Source organism: Myotis nattereri, assembly GCF_964212035.1.
Source record: "Myotis nattereri genome assembly, chromosome: X".
Taxonomy (NCBI): Eukaryota; Metazoa; Chordata; class Mammalia; order Chiroptera; family Vespertilionidae; genus Myotis; species Myotis nattereri.
Window position 1 is genome coordinate 22,522,965 of NC_138078.1, and position 27,388 is coordinate 22,550,352.

The 27,388-nt window shown below is 40.3% G+C and overlaps 1 protein-coding gene across 5 annotated transcripts in view; it reads right to left on the reverse strand.

The window, feature by feature from the left end:
* DMD (dystrophin) overlaps positions 1 to 27,388 on the reverse strand; it is a 2,781,977-nt gene that overhangs the window by 61,614 nt on the left and 2,692,975 nt on the right. The gene's annotated exons all lie outside the window — the stretch shown is intronic.

Sequence of the window (27,388 nt, forward strand, 5' to 3'; positions counted from 1 at the left end):
TAATTGGTGGCAGAGCTGATACTGAGTGCAAGCTGCCAGGCCTAGTGTTGGTTTCTTGGTGACCTGCTGTTTCTTTGTCTGTGTCTTTATTTTCCCCTCTTTCTTTCTCCCTCTTTCAAAGTCTAAATTTTAATAAATATCATTCCTCCCAAGCAGTACAATGATTTTAGAAAGCTCAAAATATATTTACCCATCACTTGATTTATACATTATCATAGTCGTGCATTTTAATTAGATCTTGCTTTTTTAACCCCATAAGACTCTTTTAATTTTTTATATTGTTAGATTGACGACTTCCTTCTTGTTTTTCATTCCTTTAGTATCTGCTGGTGGTGAATATCTCAGGTTTTATCTGAAAAATCTCTCTTTTTTATCCATATTCTTGATAGCTATCTTCATTGGACATAGATTTTTAGGTTTGGGGGGTTTTGTTTTTACTTTGTTGTAGCACACTGAAATATTATTCCACTTTTATCTCACTTTTTCTGCTGCTACTGCTAAGAAGTCAGCAGTAAAGTTGACTGTTGTTCCTTTGAAGGCAATTTGTCCTTTTCCTGTCTTATATTGTGTCTCCAGGGTTTTATTTATACTTTTTAGAATTAACTGGGCTTCTGAAACCTGTGGGTTCAAGTCTTTAGTCAGCTCTAGAATCTTCTGTCATCATCTCAACAAATAGTGTCTCTTCTCCATCCCCTGTCTGCTCTGCTTACAGAAATCTATAAGATAAATGTAGACGTTTTCTATCTAGCCTGCATTTCTCTAGTTTTCCTTTTTTTGTCCTTTATGCTTTGTTGCAAACAATCCCTTCTGCCTGGAATCTATTTCTCTCTTTAGAATCATTCCGTCTGTTATAAGCTCATACAGTATGTTTTAAACTTTGGTTATTGTACTTTTTAATATCTAGAAGTTCTAGTTGGTCATTTTGTTGTTGTTGTTAATCCTTACCTGAGGATATTTTTACATTGATTTTTAGAGAGAGTGGAAGGGAGGAGGAGAGACAAAGAGAGAGAAACATCAATTGGTTGCCTCCCACCTGATGCCGGGGATGCGAGCCTGCAACTGAGGTACGTGCCCTTGACCCGAATCAAACACACAACTTCAGTCCATGGGCCAACACTCTATCTACTGAGAACAAACCAGCTGCTGCTAGTTAGTCATTTTTAAGGTCACTTCTAAAGATTGTGGTTCCCTGCAGATATTTTCCAATGTCTGTTGTTTTCTCTTAAACAGAGTGACCAGTTTTCAAAAAATAATCTCTGTCTAATGATTCCAAGACGTAAAATTACTGTGGATCTGCTTCTGTGGTCTGCTATTTCTGCTGCTTCTTGCTCACCTTGATTTCTTGTGAGCTTATTATTTTTTTTACCATGTACTACATTGACCTCAAAATATTTTCTGGAGGTGCTTTGAGCCCTTGACTGAAAATGCCTTCTCTAGTAACGATTTTCATTCACTTTGCCAAGAACCCAAGGGCACTACCTATTCTGAGACCAATTTAAACTGAATATATGATGGCTATTTAGTATTATACAGGCAATGTGTATTTGAATTGCAAACCCATGTTGCTTCCCTTGAATGTGGTTTGTTAATAAAGATTCTATTCACATTTCACATAGGAAGGCAGTAGCATTTAGATCAACAGGTCACTTGCCTTGCAACACCCACCACTTCAGCAGTACCAGTCATTACCCCTGACTACAAATTTCCCAACATTGTAATGAGTTGTTTAACCTTAAATTTCCTAGCTGCAAATGGTGTAAATTCAAGCTTCTGATAAAAGCTTTTGTTGAGCACTTTTTGAGGTACTTTGTGGAAAATTTAAAAGCTGAAAGGGACCCACAGAAGTGAATTCATCTTGCAATGGCACCACAGAGCTGTAAGGCCTTTAGCAGTCATAGAGCTCAAACTCCTAACCACCGCTAGTGCATTCTCTTAGACTCTATATAAACACCACCCGTGCACGAGAGCAAACATCTTTAATGGACGATCTTGAATATTTATGTCCAGGAAACCCTATTAAAAGTGTCTTCAGCCTGAGCTGAAATCCACCAGCAGAACGAATAGAATTAGAGGCTCCAGGAGTTTGACCCCTGTTTGCCACTTATGGGCTGTGTGACCTTGGGAAATAACTTTATCTCTCTGTGTCTTAATTTTCTTCTGCCATGAAGTGGAACTATTAATAGCGCCTACCTCATAGAGTTGTAAGATTTAAATGAGTTAACAAGTGAAAGGCATTTGGAACAGTGTCTGGCACATAGCAAGGGCCATGTCAGTATTTGCTGTTGTTACTGTCATTATAATTATCCATCTGACCAGAAACCCAGAAGTCTTCAGCCTTCTAACAGCCTTTTAAGTATTTTACCAAAGCTGTTATGTCCATGCCACCTCATCCCCATTCCTTTTCTTTCTTCCTCATATGACATGGCTTGATTTGCCACTGTCCTTTAGAAAATTATTCTCCACATATGACCTGCTGGGAATGGACCCTCCATTTCTCATCCAATATAACTGGATGACTTGCTTTTGTTCAATACTACAGGCTCGCACAGGGTTTCCACTCAACTAAAACCTCTGAGTCAGTGTTTCCCAGTGTATTCAGCAGATCAATCATCCAGCAAAATGCTTCATAAAAAGGTTAAATGAATTAATGAAACATTGCATGTTATACCCACCTCTTAAAATTCTTAATGTACATTAACATATTAGAAGCTAAGAAGGTCATCAGTAAAGAAACATGTTAAACTTTGCTTAGCCTCAGAATTTCCCACATTTGTTACTCAGTGATCCCAAGACCCCCCCACCCCTTTTTTAACTTCCAAGGACTGTGAACACCACAAGTTACTAATGCTCTATGCAGTGATGGCGAACCTATGACACGCGTGTCAGAGGTGATATGCGAACTCATTTTTTGGTTGATTTTTCTTTGTTAAATGGCATTTAAATATATAAAATAAATATCAAAAATATAAATCTTTGTTTTACTATGGTTGCAAATATAAAAAATTTCTATATGTGACACAGCACCAGAGTTAAGTTAGGGTTTTTCAAAACGCTGACACGCCGAGCTCAAAAGGTTTGCCATCACTGCGTATTGGGTATGACAGAAAATAATGATTTTGGCTGTTTCCGGTGATTCCTTCATTCTGTACTTATTCATTTGAATTTGTTTCCTCTCACTTCTGTCAAACACTGTCCTGTCAGTCTGATCCCAGTGTACACTGTACAATCTCATCAATACCCTTAAAAATCCTATCTCTTACAGTCCATGAATTAGCCATTATACCCAACTCTGTATATTCTGTACATTTTAAAATATGTGTTCTGTCTTCATCAAAAAAGTCACTGGTGAAAATATCAAACATTTAGGCCAAGGTCGAACATGAACCACGTCCTAGCTGGTTTTGTTCGGTGGTTAGAGCATCAGCCCTTGGACTGAAGGATCTCGGGTTCAATTCCGGTCAAGGGTATGTACCTTGGTTGAAGGCTCAATCCCTAGCCCCGGTTGGGGCGCATGAGGGAAGCAACCAATCGATGTGTCTCTCTCACATCCATGTTTCTCTCTCTGTGTCTCTCCCCCTCCCTTCCACTCTCTTGAAAAATCAATGGGAAAAAATATCCTTGGGTGAGGATTAACAAAAAAAATAAAACATGAGCCACATCACCAGAACCTGCACCTCAGGTGAACACAAGTCCAGGACTCAGCCCTCTCTGACTGTTTAAGTGTGACTCTTTCCAGTTATTGTCTAACCTCTACTGCACATGTTTCTCATCTTGTACACAAAAACACAGTGAGAGACTTTGTCAAAAGAACTACAAGTTTCAGTTACAATGTCCTATAACAATCTCTTGCTCCACTGGTCTCGAAACTGACTTTATCAAAATAGCCCCGTGTAGCTAGGAGACAAACCATTACAGAACGGCAGTAAACTGAAAAGCACCACCAGTTCATTCCTATAAAAAGCATGGGTTGATTGATGCTTAATCTGAACTTATGTATTTTTTTCTGACTTAGGTTTAAATGATCATTTGGTTAATGATGGAGTCAAAGACACGCTGCAGCGTAAGAATTCATGCCTAATATGGAAAGCGAAATACAGCAGAAAGCTTCTATTCATTCTGGAAAACCAAACAATAGTCTGGCCATGAGTCAGCAACAAATGTAGGTGCAAACCATAAAAGAATGAAAGGAAATAGAATGTCTGTGATGTATTACTAAAGGCATAGCAAGTATCGCGTGAGGAAGTGATCTCATTGCCCTCGGTACTGTTCAAATCCTTCTGGGAAAATGGTGTCTAGTTCTGGTGGCTAACAGCTGACCCAGCATTTAGAGAAGGCTTGGCAGAAAGACACAACAATAATTAAAGGGGTTGAAAGACCTCTGAGAACAGCTTAAGAAAATTGAGATTATTTAGCCATGAAGGGGGAAAAAAAAAAAGGAGCAAGAAAGAGTAGCTAAAGGGGAGATTTACTAGTAAGAAGAGTTTTCAATTATGTGAGTAGCTCTTGTGTAGGGGCCTGTGACCAGCTGTTCAATCTCTCCACTGAGGACAGAACAAGAATAAACAGGCTTAAGCAGCATGAAGAATTTAGGTTGTAACTCATACGGAAGAATTTCCTGATTCTGAAAGTTGTTAAAGCATTAGTGTGAATTACCAAGGGACGTTATAGACACTTCTCCTCTTTCAAAATACTACAGATTCTCCCGTGCTTAAAGGTTGGAAATGCTCAAGGTTCTTTCTAGCTCCTATGATGCAAGATCCATCATTTGAGCTCCTTTAAAACTGCTCACCTATGCCACATGGCATCACTGAAGACAAGGCACTGGGATTCACATTCTCATTCTGTTTCCATCTTTCATTTTTACTACAAGTCATTCTCTATCCTAGTGATACTCCCTCTCCCCTTGTCTGGCAATAAAGAAAAAAAGAATCAAAAATCAGGCAAGCGTCTAAAAAATTCTACCAGAGCTAAAACTTTTAAAATCTAGCATTCTGATCATTCTAGGGAAAACAAATATGGATAGAGTGGAATGGCAGGAAGTTGTTGAGGTCAAAGGACAGGTACGTTGGCATTGGATTGAGATCATCCTTATTGGTTTCATTATTTGCTGACATATAAAGACACCTCAGATATCTTCTCTCGGTATTAAGGGTGACCTTGCCCTCACCCCTAAATGCCATTCTCGAACCATCTAAGCAAAAACTCTAGGAACCGGCCATTTAGCTCTAGGTGTGTGAGGGTTTTGGGGTTTTTTTGTCCCTTATTTTTGGCAATACCGCCTTTTTTCTCTTCTATACCATGCACACACAAAAAGCAAAGCTACCACAGCAACTTCCAGTTTGATAGCCACACATTAAAAGTATGTTGTGGCCCTGGCTGGTTTGCTCAGTGGATAGAGCGTCAGCCTGCAGTCCAAAGGGTCCCGTTTCGATTCAGGTCAAGGGCACATGCCTGGATCGCAGGCTCGATCCCCACTGGGGGGGGGCGTGTTCAGGAGGCAGCCAATTCATGATTCTTCCTCATCGATGATTTTTCTCCCTCCCTCCCTCTCCCTTCCTCTCTGAAGTCAATAAAAATGTATTTTTTTAAAAAGTATATTGTGTTTCCTTCTCTGTTGGTCCTCACTTATTAGCAACTCTCCACCAGAGCATGGAGGTCAGGGTAAGGATCCAGTGTCATTACTGCTTCTCCATTACAGTACACTACAGGGTTGCTTTATACAACTGTCATCTTCACAAGGTATAAAAATAGTTAAAGGAATCCCAATATCTGCAATTTCTAGCCAACGGATGTAACTACCAATATAATAATGTGAACTGATATTATGTGGCAAGTTTAGAGTTAGAGGGTTTTCCAGGGTTCAGAATAACTTCTGGGGTTCTTACACGTTGTGCTTCCCACATAAATTCTTAGGCACTGAAGGACCAGGCCCAAAATGGCTGCCGGGGGTCAACCTGAATACTTATTTTTCTCTTAGGATATATATGAGTTCATGGCCGCAGAAGAAGTGTGATGGTAAGATTTCTCAGCAAGCCCTACATCCCAGCTACCAGACACATATAAGGGTCTTTTTCTTTTAGTTTTTTTTAAACTTTGTGTGTGTATGTGGTGTGTGTTTGTGTATATCCCTTAATTTATTGTTGTAATTACACATGATCTTCCTACTTTTTCCTTTTAATTTTTGCACTAGCTTTATAATTGGTTGACCCATTGCTTTTACTAAATGTTTGCCGTTAGCAAGGTGAGAATTTTTTTTCTTTCCTATTTTCTTTCTTTCTTTTTCAATCCTTACCCGGGGATATTTTTTCCAATGATTTCCAGAGAGAGTGAGAGGAGAGGAGGGGAGAGAGAAACATCGATATGAGAGAGACACATCAATTGGTTGCTTCCTGCACGTACCTCTACTAGGGCTGGGAAACCTGCAACCCAGGTACGTGTCCTTGACCAGGAATCAAACCTGAGACCCTTGGGTCCTTGGGCCGATGCCAAACCAGCCAAGGTAAGCTTATTTTTAAGAGAAGGGAACTGGCATCTCAATTGTGAGAGGTTTTTTAAAAACCATGTCGATACTTTAAAAAAAATAGTATAGCAAGAATTAAACATGTAAGAGATTGTACCCAGTAGTTCCCAGATGATGAAAAGGAACTATTGCCCTAGAAACAATACTTGCCTAAAACTCCTTTGTTTCCCCTAGATTTCAGGTTACTTAAGGACAGGAACTATGCTTCTATCCCCTCCAACAAAGTTTGCTAAATTGAAGAATGGGTAGCAATTAAGTAGGAATATGATCACAATACAAATTTTTAATATCTAAATGAGCTTAAAATGGAAAAAAAAGCCTAGTCATCCTGAAGAGCTAAAAAAATTAAACTTATAAGGTTTGTCTAAGGCAGTGATGGTGAACCTATGACACGTGTGTCAGAGGTGACACACGAACTCATTTTTTTGGTTGATTTTTCTTTGTTAAATGGCATTTAAATATATAAAATAAATATCAAAAATGTACATATTTGTTTTATTATGGTTGCAAATATCAAAAAATTTCTATATGTGACACGGCACCAGAGTTAAGTTAGGGTTTTTCAAAATGCTGACACGCCGAGCTCAAAAGGTGCGCCATCACTGGTCTAAGGAGCAGAAGCCAAAATCAGTACATTAATGAACTGCCCAAAGTTTACTTTGAAATAGTTTTTTTTTTCTCTTTTTTTAAATTGATTTCAGATAGGAAAGGAGAGGGAGTGGGAGATAGAAACATCAATGATGAGAGAGAATCATTGATCGGCTGCCTCCTTCACGCCCCCTACTGGGGATCGAGTCCGCAACCCAGGAATGTGCCCTGACCAGGAATCGAACTGTGACCTCCTGGTTCATAGGTCAACACTCAACTACTGAGCCATATCAGCTGGGCTAAAATAGTTTTTTTAAGTTAATGTCTGGTTCATCTGCTATGGTATCACACACAAAAGACTAATAGTCTATTTCTAGATTTGGAGGATATGTTTAGAAGATAGGAATGGCTTAAAATATAGGAATCCACAAAATTCATACTGAGGGCCTGAAGGGGAACCGCATAGGCAGGCAGCCACGCTCTATCTCAGTGGTTCTCAACCAAGAACCATTCTGTACCACAGAGAACCTCTGACAATGTCTGGAGACATTTTTGATTGTCACAACTGGGGAAAGGGTTGCTACTAGTGTCTAGTAGATAGAAGCCAGGATCCTGCTAAATGTGCAACAATGCACTGAATAGCCCCCTACAACAAAGAATTATCTGGGCCAAAAGTGCCAGCAGTGCCAAGATTGAGAAACCTCACATTACCATGGTTCATTTGTCAAAAATAAGAAACCAACATGGACCTAATTGGTTTGGCTCAGTGGATAGAGCGTCGGCCTGCAGACTGAAAGGTCTCAGGTTCGATTCCGGTCAAGGGCATGTATCTTGGTTGCGGGCACATCCCCAGTAGGAGGTGTGCAGGAGGCAGCTGATCAATGTTTCTCTCTCATCGATGTTTCTAACTATCCCTCTCCCTTCCTCTCTGTAAACAATCAATAAAATATATTTTTAAAAAAAAAGAAACCAACATGGGTACGTGACTACTAACTAATCCCCAGACTTTCTTGGGAGCCCTGGAGGGTGCCTATCTTATACATCAGAGAAATTGAGAAGCTATGATAGGTCTGTTCAACTACTGATGCTATAAGAGGAAGGCCACACTAGTTAAGAGATTGTGAACAGAGGAAAAAAGAGACTGGAAAAAAATTTAAAAAGAATTAGCTGAAAGTTACAAGGGAACATGCTAAAATCATAGCACCTGATTTGAAATTAAGTTGCTTCTCAAATAGACAACTCTATGTAATGTATTCCAGGACAAACAGCAGAAATTATGCAAATACTTATCCCACACAAGGTAAGGCAGATTAACTAGTATAAGAGTGTGCCTGAGTTATGTGTGTGTGCATGAATGTACATTTTCATTTTATTTAGTAGAGTTCCTGCCCATTTAGAGGAAAAACAATAACTAAATATATTAATATTAAATACATTCATATGCATGAATAGAATTTCCAAACATTCTTATTGGTCAATTTAGGGAAGACAATGGGGACAAACCACAGATTTTTAAAAAGGTTAATCTCTCTTTCCTGGACATTTTCTTTTTTAAAAAAATATGTTTTGCCCAGCCTGTGTGGCTCAGTGGTTGAGCTTCAACCTATGAACCAGGAGGTCACGGTGCGATTCCCCATCGGAGTAAATGCCTGGGTTGCAGGCTCAATCCCCAGTATAAATCATCACTGATGTTTCTATATCTCGCTCCCTCTCCCTTCCTCTCTCTAAAATCAATAAAAAAACATAGAAACATCAACATCAATAGGCTGCCTCCTGCATGCCCTCTATGGGGATTGAACCCACAGCCCATGCACATGCCCTGTGCCCTGACCGGGAATCGAACCGTGACCTCCTGGTTGCATGGATTGATGCTCAACCACTGAGCAACACTGGCCAGGCTCTCCTTCCTGGCCATTTTCATTTGCTGCTTTCACTAGTAAAATGTCCCCTTCAAAAATCCAACTGACGATTTCAGTATCATTGCCACTGTTAATAAGTAATGGCATTAGTAGCTGACAACCCAACATTTCTGGCTGTGATTGTAAAAGGCCCTAATGTTTGGAAAGATTTGCTGAATTTAAATGGCTCAAAATTGTTTTGTGAATTACAGTCTGTACACAAAGATTTAAAACTACAAGCAGAATGACTAGCCAGGGTCAGACTGTATAAGGACAGGCAGTTCTTAACTGTTCCTTGAGCTGTCATTATCATTTCTTTAACAACCTCTAAATCTACCAAGGGCATCAGTGGAATATTTTACATAAGAGAGAAGTCTGCACCAGCAATGAACATAAAAGGAGGAACAAGAATAAGTTGTAAAGAATATTAATGATTCGTCTTCCAAACAATCCCAATTTTTATGAAAATCAAATGAGTGATAAAAAAAAATCTATAAAACTATATGAAACCTGCATGTAACAGATAAAACAGAAGGAGGGTGGTATTTTGATCCTGTTAGACACAAGATACTTACATTTTACCTTTGAGTTGTTAATAAAAATATAGTGTACAAACACAAGGAATCGTTTATATGAGGTTCCACATAATATTTTCTCACATCCTGCTACTTCTATTCAGAGAACAGCTGGTCTCATGTGAAAGGCCATGTGTACTATATGTACAAGACTGTTTTCCATATCTTATATCTGTTACAAAAATTGTTACCCAGAAAATCAGGTAAGGCTTTCCTGATTATGACCAAGCTTTGAAATAAGTACAGTGATACATTTCCCTTTCTGATTTTTTTCTATTTATAACATTTACCATATAATCAAAGAAACTTGGGGATAAGTACTATTGAGATAGTATTTAACTTAATGTTACAGATGAAAAGATGAAAAAAGGCTCAAAGGGGTTAAGGAAGTGGCTCAAGATTATCTACTATTTTAATACTAAAAATATGTATGCTTAAAGTAGTCTTAAGAAGGTTAACACAAAAGTGATTTCCTATGGAACCATACAGGCTGATTTCTGAAATTGTTTGAATCTTTAACTTGTTTGAAGGTGTTAGAGGCTCTAATATCTAAGTAAGGCCTACCTGGGTTAATACCCAGCTACCAAATATTGAACTGCATTCTATGCTGACCTACTGAGAGCTATATGAAGATACAAGTGAATTTTCAGAAATTACTGTGATAAATGCATACTCCTATCTCTCCTGATCACCTTCTTTACCCCTTCTTTTTGGCATTATGTGTCCTTCCTCCTATGGTTAGATGGTATGGCATATATGAGCCACATGGACTGATAGGTGCAGGTCAAGATAAACTGAGGGAGCAAAAAAGAAAGAAAAAGAGAAAATACTATGAGCTTCTCAATTGTCATTAGCACACAGCTCATGTTATATGATGCAGTCAACTTGTCACTCCCACAAAAGTCAGTTAATATGGAAATGCATGTATCAGACATATGGTTACATTGCTTTGGGGGGGAAAGGATTGTCCTTGGTGATAATCAAGAGGGGAGAAATGGAAGCTTTTTCTTCAAAGAAGAAAGCCTGCTAAGACATGAAAACAGAATGGTAGAATTAGAAAATCACTACCATGTAACCACCAATAGAATCAATGAATTAGAAAAGGACCATCAATAGACACTAAAAGAGTAGGGTGAAAGGCTGTAGAAGAATAGCATATTCATAAGGTCTCAAAATACCATAAAAATGACTTTTCAAGTACAATGGATATATCTGACTACCACCACCTTCACATTCTTAGTGTTACCAATAAGAACAAAATGTTATTTTGTCCCTCCAGATGTGATACTGTGGAAAGTACACACTATCAACTCTATCATCTTCTTGCCAAAATTTTTTAACCTGAATCTAATCATAAAGAAACAACCAGAAAATTCCAGAATATGGGACTTTCTTTAACAGAACTGGCCTGGGCTCTTCAATAACATCAATGCTGTGAATGAAAAAAAAAAAAAAAATGCCAGGAGACTGTTCAGATTAAGTGAAAGTTCAGAGACATGACAATCAGATGCAAGACAAAAACCTTGACTGGATCCTGGAAGAAAACAGCCAGATGTGAGGAACATTCTGGGTCAATGGGGCAATTTCAATGTGGACTGCATGGCAGATGATATTGAAACCTCGCAGAAACTCCATTTCTTAAATATGACCCTTTCTCCTTCTGTCTGTCTACTCCCTTTCTTAATTATTAAGCCCTTAGGACATCAGCTTCTGGACAGCATCAAACTATTTCCTCAGGTCTATTGACATCTTGACTTCAGTTGTATTTCAGCCACAGGCCCATGAAAGCTGAATGACACCCTCACCAAACCATACAGCAGTGGTTCTCAACCTTCCTAATGCCGCGACCCTTTAACACAGTTCCTCATGGTGTGGTGACCCCCAATTTCATTGTTACAAATTGAACATAATTAAAGCATAGTGATTAATCACAAAAACAATATGTAATTATATATGTGTTTTCCGATGGTCTTAGGCAACCCCTGTGAAAGGGTCATTCGACCCCCAAAGGGGTCGCGACCCACAGGTTGAGAACCGCTGCCATACAGAAAGATGCCCTGGCTGACATCAGGACCTGACATAATGATCAACTACTCCCTACTCTGGCCCCAACCAATCAGTAGAGCCATGACCCCAACTCCTTCAGCTACTGTGAAAGCTGCTGAATATTCTATTGAGATCTTCCCCTGGGACCTCCCCTAAAATCTCCACCCTTAAAACCCTTAGGACAGAGGACCCAGGGTGCCCTTCCTCCCAGGAGCACACTTTCAACTAAAATAGTGCCTTTTCCCCTCCCCATCCCTTCAGGCAGGTCAACTTTACTTTCCTCACTTCTAAGCTCCAAGGGCCATTCCCTTGACTCTATAACTTGTTTTCTAAGCTCATTTCTTCTATAAATTGCTTCTTCTACCTCTGTGATTTCTAAATAAGTGCCGTCTTATAGTTTGAGTCTTGGCTTTGAATCTTTCCTAGCCAGAACTCAAGTACTGAGGTTGCTGAACCCAGGTCCGTTCCTGCCGTCACCAACAAGGCAAAACACTAGCCATGCTCAAGAGACATGGGAGTTCAACATACTATCCTTTTTTTTTTCTTTTTATTCTTCTTTATGGTTGATTTTTTTCCCAAAATTGAACACTGGCTGAAACCATTGTTTCTTCCAAATCACCCTTCATGGAGGAGGTCATGGCAGGCAGGAGGATAAGAGTGACTTTAATCACTGTGAAAGGGGAGGGGGCAAAGGCATTAATGTCAATGGCATAACATGTGAAAGTTCCTTGGGATTAGTTTTCTCAGAAAGCACAAAGTTAACATCACACTGCTGATTTCCTCCTTCTTTGTTCTCTCACCTTCATTGTTGTTGTTTTTTTAAATCCTCACCAGAAGATTTTTTTCCATTAATTTTTTTTAGAGTGGCAGAGAGGGGGAGAAACAGGAGAGAGAGACACATCGATTGGTTGCCTCCCTCATGCACCCTGACCAGGGCCAAGGATCGAGCATGCAACCAAGGTATGTGCGTGCCCTTGACCAGAATCAAATCCAGGACACTTCAGATCGAGGGCTGATGCTCTGCCTATTGCACCAAACAGGCTAGGACAGTGGTCAGGGAAACTGCGGCTTGCGAGCCACATGCAGCTCTCTGGCCCCTTGAGTGTGGCTCTTCCACAAAATACCATGTGCGGGCATGCACGTACAGTGCGACTGAAACTTCATGGCCCATGTGCAGAAGTCGGTATTTTGTGGAAGAGCCACGGTCAAGGGGCGAAAGAGCCACATGTGGCTCGTGAGCCGCAGTTTGCCGACCACTGGGCTGGGGCAATTGTTCTTACAGCATCCCTTCATATATTGAGCATAGATGTGCTTTTCCCAGACACTTAAATGTGAATTTTTTGGCCATAAAAATAAGTTTAAGGATGCCCCACATTCATAGAAATTTTCCTTATTTAAAATAAGAATTGAGAGGTCAAGAATTATATCCATGAAACAACAAGAAGTAAAAAAAAAAAAAAGGGCTTCTCATAACTGCTGTCTTGGGTAGAAATCAAGTATTTTATTTAGAGTTCTGAAGATAATGAGGCCAGCAGTCACTGATCTAAATATTAATCAGGATTCTGAATCACCCATTAAAGATAAAATCAGCCCAAACAATAACACATGGTGATTATCCACTCTTCATTTACATGTTCAAGGACAACTGTTCTGACCTCAGGCTCTCCACTGCACCTGACTAATAAACCAATTAACACCATGCCTCTAGGGAACAAAAGCACGATTTTTAAATTTATGCTGATCCATAAATATATTCAATGTTATTAATTTATGCTAAAGAGTTCTTATTTAACAGGGAAGTTTCACATATACATGGTAAAGCACATATATCTGTCTGTAGGTATCACTGAATATACTTTCTCAAGTAGGACTCAGGACACAGAATGCTAAAGCACAATACATCCCATTAACCCTTCCACTATTGCCTCCTACAATCATTTAAAATTCAGTTCAAGAAAAAGCAAAAGTATAGGAACAGAAAACAGAGTAGTAGTTTCCAGAGATTGCGAGCAGGCAGGATGACAACAAAGTCAGTGAATATATAATTTTAGTGGTAGTGGAAATATTCTGTGTCTTGATTATAGTGGTGGTGACACAATTATATGCATTTGTCTAAACTCATAGAATTGAAAGCCAGAATAAATTTTAACTTATGTTTTGTATAGCTTTTTAAAAAGTAAGAGAAAAATTTTAAAATATTTTATCAAATGCAAAAAAGAAACCCAAACAAAAAACTCTAGCTTTTAGCCCTAGCTGGTTTGGCTCAGTGGATAGAGGATAGGCCTGCAGACTGAAGAGTCCTGGGTTTGATTCCAGTCAAAGGCACATGCCTGGGTTGTGCTCTCAATCCCCAGTGGGGGTGTGCAAGAGGCAGCCAATCAATGATTCTCATCATTGATGTTTCCATCTCTCTCTACCTCCCCTTCCTCTCTGAAATCAATAAAAATATATTTAAAAAAATAAACTCTAGCTTTTAGATTAGAGAATTAAGACACACTAAGGACCCTGGATAAACAAAGAAGGGTATTATCTGTTTATTCTAGGAGCAAGTTTTGTACTTCCCTTAATCTTAAATAATCTTGGCAGAAAGAACTTTCTTTTTTTAAAATCCTATTTACAAGCCAGTGACAAACATGGAAAAAAGGAAAATAGACAACGTTGAATACATAGTTCCTTGATTCCATGAGCTTTTTGGGTAAGTTTCTATGTAAATTAGAATGAATGGTGAACTGATGAAAGGGAGTTTGGAATAGTCTTTCAACTAAAAAGATGGTTCTCAAAAAGATTTTTTCATTAGCACCTCTGCCTCAAGGAAGAAAGGAAGGAAGGAGGAAAATTTGGTCTTAACAATGAAGTACAACTTTATAAGGTCAAGGAGGGAAAAGAGGATGACATATGCTTTTCCTTAGCAGTAGGTGTATGATGAATGAAACAGGTTCAACTACAGCACAAATCTATTTCAAAATACTGATCATGAAAATATATATCACTCCACAATGAAAAGTTAACCACATAAACCACAATAAATTAAATTGATAATTATGAAGTTAAACCCAACATAACTTATAATAATTTTTCCCAAAACCCAGCAATTGAAAACAAATAGTCAACTCAAGACAATGCTGATAATCTATATAATAAAGAGCCAGGGTTGACCAGACCAGAAGTCAGTACTGGGTTGCCGTGGGGACCCAGCACTGACTGCCTCAGGGGCTGCGGATCAGGCCCAGAGAGAGGCCTGCAGAGAGAGAGGCAGGGTCTGATCAGTAGCCTCTGTGGCAGCCGTTGATCAGAACTTGCCTTTTGTCTCTACCAGCCTGGCCAACAGCCATGCCTCCATTTCTCTCCAGGCCTCCACCAAGGCAGCTGGATCAGCACCGCCTTTCTGATCAGGCCTCGTTGATAGGCCCAGAGACGCTGAATGGCATAGAAAGTGACCAATCAGAACCAAATCTGGGTCAACTGTGAAGAGCCAATGGCTGTCTAGGAGGCGGACTTTTGACACTGACTGGCATAGAAACTGACCAATCAGAACCAAATCTGGGTCAAATGTGAGGAGCCAATGGCAGCCTAGGAGGCGGAGCTTTTGACACTGACTAGCATAGAAACTGACCAATCAGAACAAAATCTGGGTCAAATGCGAGGAGCCAATGGCAGCCTCGGAGGCGGAGCTTTTGACACTGACTGGCATAGAAACTGACCAATCAGAACAAAATCTGCGTCAAATGCGAGGAGCCAATGGCAGCCTCGGAGGCGGAGCTTTTGACACTGACTGGCATAGAAACTGACCAATCAGAACAAAATCTGGGTCAAATGCAAGGAGCCAATGGCAGCCTAGAAGGCGGAGCTTTTGATGCTGACTGGCATAGAAACTGACCAATCAGAACAAAATCTGGGTCAAATGCGAGGAGCCAATGGCAGCCTCGGAGGCGGAGCTTTTGACACTGACTGGCATAGAAACTGACCAATCAGAACAAAATCTGGGTCAAATGCGAGGAGCCAATGACAGCCTAGAAGGCAGAGCTTTTGACACTGACTGGCATAGAAACTGACCAATCAGAACCAAATCTGGGTCAACTGCGAGGAGCCAATGCCTGCCTAAGAGGCGGAGCTTTTGACACTGACTGGCATAGAAACTGACCAATCAGAACAAAATTGGCTGGCAGAGGAGGGAAATTAGGGGTGGTTGGACATTCCCCGAGGGGTCCCCAATTGGAGTGGGTGCAGGCTGGGTTGAGGGAACTGCCCCCCCGCCCCCGCACGAATTTCATGCACCGGGCCTCTAGTACTCTAATAAAAGGTGAAAATTTGCAGGAATTTTGTAATGAGGAATGAATACGCTATATTTATATAAAGCTACCCATATTAATCTTAGTAAATGTTAAACCCAGCTTGTTACCTAACCTGATTTTTCTCTCAAAACTAGAGATTGCACGTTAACAGTTTTTTTAGTATACTTCACAGTTCAGCAGTTTCAATTCCTGTGTGAACCATCTAAGGAGCAGCCTGACTTCAAGGCCTTGGCTATTGCTGACTGCCAAGACACAGGAATCCAGATGGCTAACTCAAGGATACTGACCATGAAAACCCATATCAGGACCAGCAAGGTCACTGCCTACATGTCCACAGCCCCTTCCCTGATCTCTTTGTTTTGCTTTCCTTCTCCCTCCTTATAAAATCCCTGCCTGCACTGAAATGTTTGGGACCATAGTCCCTCATTTTTCTCAGGTGGTCAGTACTTGAATAAACCTATTTCCTTTTGCACTAGCACTTGGGCTCACAATTTTGGCTTTCATTGCAACAGGCAGCTGACCCTGGATCTGGTTACAATTCTAACTAGTTGTCCAGAAACAGGCCAGGTAGGAGCTTGGTGATGCAAACTGTTTATGAATATCAAATTACTGTAACTTGCTAATATAATAACTATTAATGAGTACCCATTAAAAGGTGTGTAAAAAGAATGTCTATGGAGATATAGAAATCATATTTTGATTACTGAACAAGAAGCTAAACATACTCAAAATGGAATTTTTGGGAGTTACTTTAAGGATGAAAAATATAAAAATGTGATCAATTGACATGGGGAACGCTGTCAAACTGTTTAGAAAGTGTCCTGGCATGGTATTTTAACACTTGTAGAGAAAACAAAATCTCAAGTGTCTCTAAAATCTAATGTAAAGATGCTTGGCTATAGGTAGAGAGAACTGTTAACCTTGGCAAGGTATTGTCATGTTATAATACTTTAGATAATCATAGTTAACACTCAGGAAGCACTACTATGTATTTGCCCACCACAACTCTAAATGCTCTATTTCTATTGGATCATTTAACCCCAAGAGTTTAGGGGCCAGGAAGATCAAGAAACATACCCAAGGTTGCACACCCAGCAAATAGTACAGCTGGGATTTGAACACAGGAAGAGGGTTTCAGGGCCTATCCACTTAACCACTCTGCTACTCACTAACCCAGGTATTCTAGAATTATTTATTATTTATATATGATATACACATATCACACACACACACACACACACACACATATATATATATATATATATAGTAGTCCCCCTTATCCAAAGTTTCGATTTCTGAGGTTTCAGTTACCTGTGGTCAACAGCAGTCTGAAAATATTACATGGAAAATTTGAGAAACAATTAGCAAGTTTTAAATTGTGCACCAAAATTTTATGTCATCCTTTCCTGGACATGAATCATCCCTTTGTCTGGTGTATTCATACTATATAACTATGATCTATCAGTCACTTAGTAGCTGTCTTGGTTGTCAGATTAACTATTTTTGGTATCACAGTGCTTGTGTTCAAGTAAACCTTATTTTATTGTTAAAATTGTTCTATTTCATTATCAGTTTTTGTTGTAAATTTCTTACTATACCTAATTTGTAAATTAAATCTTATCACAGATGTGTATATATTTTTTAAAAACCCATAGTATAGCCGAAACCGGTTTGGCTCAGTGGATAGAGCGTCGGCCTGCGGACTGAAGGGTCCCAGGTTCGATTCCGGTCAAGGGCATGTACCTGGGTTGCGGGCACATCCCCAGTAGGAGATGTGCAGGAGGCAGCTGATCGATGTTTCTCCCTTGTCGATGTTTCTAACTCTCTATCTCTCTCCCTTCCTCTCTGTAAAAAATCAATAAAATATATTTTTTAAAAAAAACCCATAGTATAATAGGGTTCAGTACTCTTCTGCATTTTCAGGTATCCACTGGGGGTCTTGGAATGTCTTCTGTGGATAAGGGGAGACTACTGTACATACTTGTTCTCAATAGTTGAGATTGGAATTCATTCTCATTTCTATATCATTCTACATTACAGCAACTGTATATAGATGATATTCATTTTGTCATATGAATATAAAAATTCAGAAGACAGATGAAAAAGCAACTTATTCATTTTCAATGCATGAATACAACAGGAGGCAGAAAAACAGATGTAAAGTAAACAGATTTTGACACCGAAGCTCTTGTAGGTGACGCGCACAGAATATAAACTTGGCATCTCAATTCTATCTAAACAATAAATCCCTTAATATGTTTACAGAAGAAAATACTACAAACATGAGGAGGGGGTATTTCTCAGGGCACTGCCAAATACTAATTTACAGATACATGAATCTTTTCCAGAGTCACTTAAAAGTGTAACATTTTCTCACTTAAAAGGAAATACTTGGTTTCATTTGAAAGTAGACCAGATACCTGCGATTGGGATTAGAGTATTTTAAATAAAAGCCATGGATGTGTGTGTGTGTGTGTGTGTGTGTGTGTGTTTAAGTGCGCTGGGGTAGGAGTAGAGGTGTTCATTTATCTACATCATCCTATTAGAACCTAAAATTCACCTAAGGGTACACATTAACACTTCCTTAGTTCAGTCTAGTATTTGAACTGGTTAAAGCCATCAATTTCTATTCAGATGGTTTAGCACAGCGATTCTCAACCTGTGGGTCGCAACCCCTTTGGGGGTCGAACGACCCTTTCACAGGGGTCGCACATATATAATTACATATTGTTTTTGTGATTAATACTATGTTTTAATTATGTTCAATTTGTAACAATGAAATTGGGGGTCACCACAACATGAGGAACTGTATTAAAGGGTCACAGCATTAGGAAGGTTGAGAACCACTGGTTTAGCAGAAGGAAGTACTGGCTTGGAACACAGGGAACTTGGGCCTTCTGACATGATATAATTGCAGGATATAGAATATATTCAGTCTACCTCTCTGGGATTCAGTTTTCTCATGTGGAAAAGGAGAGATGAAAGACTAGACTTGGGGTAGTGATCACAAAAAACAATACACAGATGATGTATTATAGACTTGTACACCTGAAACCTGTATAATTTTATTAACCAATGTCACCCTAATACATTCAATAAAAAATAAAATAAATTTTTAAAAAGGAGAGAAGGAAACAATCTCCAGGGTTGCAGTTTGTGTGACTCATTGCCAGGGCAGGCCTGGCCTTACTGGGGTCATAAGGATCAATCTGCTCTGTCAACAGAGATGTTTCCATGGAACATGAAAGAGGAATAACCTAATAATACATTCACTGAATCTGTTATTTCCAAAACAAACTCATTTCAAAACTTTACTTCTACTATTGCCCCTAAAGAGTCAATTTCCCAGTAAAATGTGTTGACTGCACTCTACTTCTAATGTAGAAACATATCCTATTGCCTCATTAAATATCAATGGACATACTAATGTCAAATCCATAAATTTATAGTGATTTTTCCTTTTTAATATCCACAGATATGATTTCACTTCCTGGCTTAATGGGTAATTTCTTGAAGAACCTCTACTGATTTTTAGTTTTTTTTAAATATATTATTTTATGGATTTTTTACAGAGAGGAAGAGAGAGGAATGTGCCCCACTGGGGATGTGCCTGCAACCAAGGTCCATGCCCTTGACTGGACTCGAACCTGGGACCCTTCAGTCCAAAGGCCGACACTCTATCCATTGAGCCAAACGGGTTAGGGCTCTACTGATTTTTAAGTGGTAAAACATTTTACTTGGATTTGATAGTGATTTTCTTAACTTAGCCATTTTAACTGGACAGTTCGGTGGCATGAAATACATTCATATTGTTGTGCAACCATCACCACCATGCATCTCCAGAATTGAGGGATATGGGTTGAGAAAAACCTTTAAAAGACCATCCAGCAAGCATGGCACACGAAAACACGCGTCTCTCTTCCTGCCCCTGCCAGGCCCACCTGTGAATCAGAAGCTAACGCCTTTCTAACTGTACCCACTTGAAAAGAGGTAGGTCTTCCAGTTGGTGACAAGAAAACAAGGGAAAAAGAAAAGGACCATGGTCTGGAGTGAACTTCTGCAATACAGGGAGCGCATTTGTAGGAGAAACAAGTACTACCCTGCTGTTTCCTGAGGCTGCTGGAAACAGCTGCCTCTGAGCACAAACTTGCTGAAGGAGCCAGCCAGGCCCCGTTCCCAAGGTCTTACACTTCAAAGGGCAGGGGGCATTTTCACTCCTGCTATCTTTCCCTACAGCAAATATCACGTTTCAGGTTCCCCGTTGCAGTGAAAGGCAAGGTGAGTTGCCAGAGCGCCTGGCTGAGGAAAAGCACCCGGGACCAGGATGTCAATTCTACAAAAAGCATTCACAATGGATCTGTTCAACCTGATTGCAAATTTCCAGAGCTCAGAGGATCCCCAGATCTAAGTAATATAAACCTTACCTGGCTCTGCGCATACAAAATGCGCACAATACTCCACTAGAAACATCCAGATTGCCAATATTCAGCTTCTTAAAATAAGGACCCCCCCACACACACAACTCTTCTACATTCCCAGGTTTGTTATGGCATCTTGTATTCCACTAGGGACCCAGGATAAATGCCTGTCACTTCACCTTGAGAAGCTGGAGAACAGTACTGTTGGCCCTTGAACAACATGGGGCTTAGGGGTGCTGACTCCCTGTGCAGACAAAAATCTGCACGGAAATTCCGACTCCCCCAAAACATAACTACTTGCCAAAAGCATAAACAGTCGACTAACACATATTTTGTATGTTATACGTATTATATACTGTATTCTTATGATACAGTAAGCTAGAGAAAAGAAAATGTTATTAAGAAAATTGTAAGGAAAAGATAATACATTTACAGTATTTATTGAAAAAAAAATCCATGTTTCAGTGGACCCACACAGTTCAAACCCGTGTTGTTCAAGGGTCAACTACGGTATCAAAAAAAGTACATATTTGGGAATGAGGAGATAAGTGGGAAGTGGGATGGGGTGGGGACACTGGACTAGAAATCAAACTCTCCAGCAGTTGGGAAATTTTAGGGGCACAGATAAATTGTTCATCTACTTAAACAACAATAAAAACAAAACCTCCAAACCCTTCTTTTCCTAAAGGATTGGTGAGGACTAAATGAGAATTCAGGTGAGCGAAGGTAAATATGTATATCATCAGTAGCAATAGTAACAATATTATTATTTTAATCCTCACCCGAGGATATGTTTTTATTGCTTTTTAGAGAGAGAGAGAGAAATGTCGATATGAGAGAGAAACATCGGCTGGTTGCCTCCCATACTCGCCCTGGGGATTGGACCCACAACCTAGGTATGTGTCTTGACCAGGAATCAAACATGCTACACCTTTTGGTGAATGGGACAACGCTCCAATCCACTGAGTCCCCTGGCCAGAGCATAACAGTATTATTGATAAGCATAGTAGGTACAAATGGTAAGGAGAAGCTCTTTCACAGTAGTGAAAGCAAACAGTGGGCAATTATGAAAACAGATTAGGAAAAGTCTGAGAGCTAGAGAAATTAGGATTTATTCAGTGGACAATGGCAAGAAACTGAAGATTTCTAAGAATGGTGTCATACAGTGAATACATTTCTCTAAAACCAGTGTAAGGAGCAGTAAGACCAATGGAAGGGACCTGGGTGCAGAGGAGAGGCTTGTGATGAGAAGGCCTGAAAACAGTATAAGAGAGGCAATGAAAAGGAATCAAACAAGACATTTCTTTCCCTTAAAAAAAAAAGCAAGCCTGGCTGGTGTGGCTCAATGGTTGAGCATCAACTAATGAACCAGGAGGTCACAGTTCAATCCCAGTCAGCATATACCCAGTTTGTGGGTTCAATCCCCAGTGTGGGGTGTATAGGAGGCAGCCGATTGATGATTCTATTGGTATCTCTCTCTTTCTCTCCCTGCTGCTCTGAAACCAATTATATATATCTATATATAGATAGACAGATAGATATAAAAGCTAATATGCTAAGTATCTGACCGAGCGGTTGACCAACCGGTTGCTATGACATGCACTGACCACCAGGGGGCAGATGCTCCAACTGGTAGGTTAGCTTGCTGCTGGGGTCCAGCCGATTGGGACTGGGAGAGATGGGGCCAGACACCCCTGGAGCCCTCTGATGGTCCCTCGTTGGCCACCAGCCCTGATCGGCCCCGATCAGAAAAGGGCGAAATGGCCCTAATGGGCCCGATCGCCAGCAAGGCTGAGGGACCCAACCTGTGCATGAATTTCGTGCACTGGGCCTCTATTATATATATATATTAAAAAAAAAAAAAACTAGTACTTACTAATTTTTCTTCTAATTCTAGATGTTCAAAGGAGAAAATTTGGAAAATACAAAATAGGAGAGAGAAGAAAATGAGAACCACCTCTTACCACTATTAATCTTGCTGATGTCCCCCAGTCTCATGAAAGACATTCCCAAGACCTTGGAAACTGGCTAGCCAGGGCACATTCAATCAGTATGAGAGGATGGACTGAGTTCAAAGTTTTGACACTGAGGAGAGAGGGCTGCTACTACAGAGATATAGGCGTATGGAAACAAGAGACATGAGGTTAGGGAAGAAGGTGAGCATCCAGCAAAAGGATACAACGGGCAGACCTGGACCAGACTGGGCTCCTCATAAGGGGACAGCACTGGGGAAAGTGAAGCTTCTGTTAAGTGGCCCCTTCAACCAAATTAAAGAGAGCCAGGGACTCTCTTACTCATTCCCAATAAACACACCCACTTAAGATAATTATGTGGTGATAGAGGTGTCAATAATCAATACAATGGCAATCATATTATTACAATATATATGTATCAAATCAATGTGACGTACAGGAATTCCTCACTTAACATCATCGACAGGTTCTGTGACTTTAAGCAAAATGACTTGTAATGAAACCAGTTTTACCACAGGCTAATTGATATAAACAGAGTTAAGCTCTGGCCGGTGTGGCGCAGTTCATTGAGTGTTGTACCATGCACCAAGAGGTCGCCAGTTTGATTCCCGGTCAGGGCACATGCCCAGGTTGTGGGCTTGATCACTAGTACAGGGCATGCAGGAGGCAACTTATAGATGTTTCCCTCTTATATCAATGTTCCTCTCTCTTTTCCCTCTCCCTTCCTCTCTCTCTGAAATTAATAAAAACATATTTAAAAAAACAAACACAAGAATTAAGTTCCTACAGCATCTCACCAACATTATAGGGTAACAATGTTGAACAAACCAACATTATTTGAGGACCTGCTGTACACCTTAAATTTACAGTGTTATATGTCAAATATATTTCAATTAAAAAAAGAGAGAGAGTTGGCAGTGAAGGTGGCAGTGGCTGCCTGATGATGTTGGCAGTAGGGCAGTCAGTACAGTGTGGTGACAGGACAATGGTTTCAGCGGTCCTGAAGCCAGCCCAGCTTACTCTGCAGGAGGGACTGTCTCTGAAAAGATGGCTGCAGGTTTATTTTCTGACCATTACTCTCAATCCAAGTCACAACACACACACACACACACACACACACACACACACACAACTACGAATATATACTAATACATACATATGAATGTGTGTAAGAGAGTTTCACAACTAGAACTCAAAAACTAACTGAAACGACTAAAGAAAAAATACTTAGGAAAAACAAAACACATCATTCAAACTGTTTTATAATTAGATTACAAAAAACACACACCAACATGAATCTGTACTACTGTGGTCATTAGTAGTCACTGTATGAAAGTTACTTGTGTCTATATTCTGGAGTAGGAATATTGATGCAGCAACATGCAAGAAAAAAATCTAGAGGTAGGGATAGTCTATTCACTTTTTGGAAGATGTGAGTATGAGGTGAAAATATGCATTTCTTTCTTTATACCTATTTTAAAGTTACAACTAATTTGCCACAATTTTGTCAACAGAAGCCAAATAGTATATACAACTCAGCATGAGTGGGTGGACTATATGTGCATTTAGTCCATTTGCCAAGTCAATTATTGAATGAATGCTCAGAATGCTTTAAACATGCAAATATTCACAATGTTCTATCCAGGAGGCCTTCTATAGTTTTAGCCTAGTCTGTGGTCAAAGACTACAGGTCTAACCCAGTTATCTCTATGGCTAGTTCTATTGGTAACAGGATTAGAATAGATTGGAAAACCCCATGTTAATAAAACCAGCTATCAGCATTTAAAAAAGAAAATAAGAACACTGTGACTAATGTGATACTGAAAATGTCTCACTCCTTCGGTGCTGGTGGCATTACAAATAGAAACAACTTTTGACAAAATGACACCTGGTAATATGTATCAAAAGCCATAAAACTGAGAGTAACCAAGATGGCGGCATAGGTAAACACCTGAAATTGCTGCCTCACGCAACCACTTCAAAAATACAACTAAAAGACAAAACGAACATCATCCAGAACCACAGGAAGGCTGGCTGAGTGGAAATTCTACAACTAGAAGGAAAGAGAAAAGCACACTGAGACTCAGAGGAGGTACGGAAGGAAAGTGAAGAAGTATGGAGGTGCACACAGAAAAGGATGGCAACTAAGGACTCGACTGTCTTTGTCAATCGGGAGGGAGACACAAGCTCCCGACTGCTCTGAACTCCAGTTCCAGGTGAGTCTCTGGGGACCCAGATGCATACGGGGAGAAACTGGACTGTCTGGCATCGGTCGGAACTTGAGGGCAGCTTTCTCTCAGAGGTGCTTGCAGTGATTACCAGGATACTGAGATGCGGGGCCTCTTAGGGCAGAACTGAGGAGTAGCCATAGCTGTTTGCTCTGCCCTGTTGATTCCCTGAGACCCCACCCAAGCTGTGCGCAGAGGCTTTTGCATATGAATTGCCTGGCCCTTTGCAATCTAAAATTACCTAACAAACTGCAGCTAGGTCAGAGAGACCCAGAACATCCAAAAGAAGGCCCAAGGCCCCACAGCAGCTTGCATTGCTTCACAGCTGGGCCTCATCTGGGCACCTCCACAACCCAAACAAAGAAGAGGAATCTGTAGATCTCTCTGTAGCTCCTGCTGGGTAGTCTCAGGCAGAGGCTAAATTAGCACCTCCTTAGAGATCCAAGAGCCAGTGTACCCAGTGGTCAGAGTGGGACCATCCAGATGACAACTCCTCAGATCCATAAGGGACACACTCAGGGGGCAGACTCAGTGAGCACCAAAGCCCCACTGAAGCAAGTCTTGCCCCAGGAGGGTGTCTTCAGCACAGAAATTCTCCCACCGTAGACACAGGTGATTCTCATAGCCAGTTGGCCTGGAGGTCAATTCCTCCCAGTGATACCTACAACAATCAAGGCTTAACTACAATAAGACTGTGCACACAGCCCACAAAGGGGTACACCAAGAGTTTCCACCTCAGTTAATTGGGGAGGTTGAGCCACTGGGCTCTATAGGACGCCTAGCACACAAAGCCACTCTACCAACACAGGGAAGCATAAAAAATGCAGAGACAGAGAAACAGGTCACAAATGACAGAAATGGAGGAAAGCAAATGACTGGATATAGAGTTCAAAACCACGGTTATAAGGTTTTTCAAGAATTTTCTACAAACCGCCAATAAATTTAGTGAGACCCTCGATAAATCTAGTGAGACCCTCGAGGATATGAAAAAGGACCAACTAGAAATTAAGCATACACTGACTGAAATAAAGAATATTATACACACACCCAACAGCAGACCAGAGGAGCGCAAGAATCCAGTCAAAGATTCGAAACGCGAAGAAGCAAAAAACACCCAACTGGAAAAACAGAAGAAAAAAGAATCCGAAAATATGAAGACAGTGTAAGGAGCCTCTGGGACAATTTCAAGAGTACCAACATCTGAATTAACGGGGTGCCAGAAGAAGAGAGAGAGCAAGATATTGAAAACCTATTTGAAGAAATAATGATAGAAAACTTCCCGTACCTGGTGAAAGAAATAGACTTACAGGTCCAGGAAGCGCAGAGAACCCCAAACAAAAGGAATCCAAAGAGGACCACACCAAGACACATCATAATTAAAATGCCAAGGGCAAAAGACAAAGAGAGAATCTTAAAAGCAACAAGAGAAAAACAGTTAATTACCTACAAGGGAGTACCCATAAGATTGTCAGCTGATTTCTCAATAGAAACTATGCAGGCCAGAAGGGAGTGGTAAAAAATATTCAAAGTGATGAGTAGCAAGAACCTACAACCAAGATTACTTTACCCAGCAAAGCTATCACTCAGAATTGAAGGTCATGTAAAGAGCTTCACAGATAAGAAAAAGCTAAAGGAGTTCATCACCACCAAACCAGTATTATATGAAATGCTGAAAGGTATCTTTTAAGAAGAGGAAGAAGAAGAAAAAGGCAAAGATAAAAATTATGAACAAGGAGTACATATCTATCAATAAGTGAATCTAAAAATCAAGTGAATAAAAAATCTGATGAACAGAATAAACTGGTGAATATAATAGAATCAGGGGCATAGAAAGGGAGTGGACTGACAATTCTCGGGGGGAAAGGGGTGAGGGGGGTGCGGGAAGAGTCTGGAAAAAAATCGTACACCTATGGATGAGGACAGTAAGGGGAGGTAAGGGCAGAGGGTGGGGTGGGAGCTGGGTGGAGGGGAGCTATGGGGGGAAAAAGAGGAACAACTGTAATAATCTGAACAATAAAGATTTAGTTTAAAAAAAATAAAGTAATCTTCAGCCACAAAAATAGCCATAAAACTGTTTATGTCATTTAGTCTGGTAATCTCACTTTTTAGAATTTATCCTAAGGAAAAAAAACTTCAGTCAAAAAAAAAGAGCTAACTGCAAAAAGATGTTCATTGCAGCATTACCCACCTTATAAAACAAATAGGAACAACCTAAATGTCTATCCATGGAGTGTTCAGGCATTTGGAGGAAGAGAGTGTTTCTGGGGGCACTGATTATGGTGTGGAAAACACAATGGGGCAGGACAAGAAAGAGAATGGACAAGACTGTGTTGAGCTACTGATGGGCATTAGCAAACGGTAACTGATATAAACAAGAGTTAAGTTCCTACAGCAAGCACGTCAAACTCAAAGGCTAACACGGGCCAAATAAACACGGTTTAAGTTTACGTGGGCCGCAAAAAAACAAAAGCTTCAATTTTCATAGAGTCGTAGGTTTATTTCGATAGAGACATGCTGAATACAAAGGGCTGAAATAAATGAGTCATCGTTAACATAAAATAATAGAAACATCGATGTGAGAGAAACCCATCGATTGGTTGCCTCCTGCACAAGCCCCGACCAGGGCTCAGGCCAGGGAAGAGCTCGCATCCAAGGTATGTGCCCTTGACCAGAATCGAACCCGGGACCCTTTGGTACACACGCAGGCTGATGCTCTATCTACTGAGCCATACCAGCTAGGGCCAGATGGAGATTTCTTTTCCTTCCTATGCACTATCCTCTGTCCCTGAGACCTGGAGTTCCAGAAACCTCTGCAGACAATGTAAAAAGGTTTCCAATATCAAAAATCCC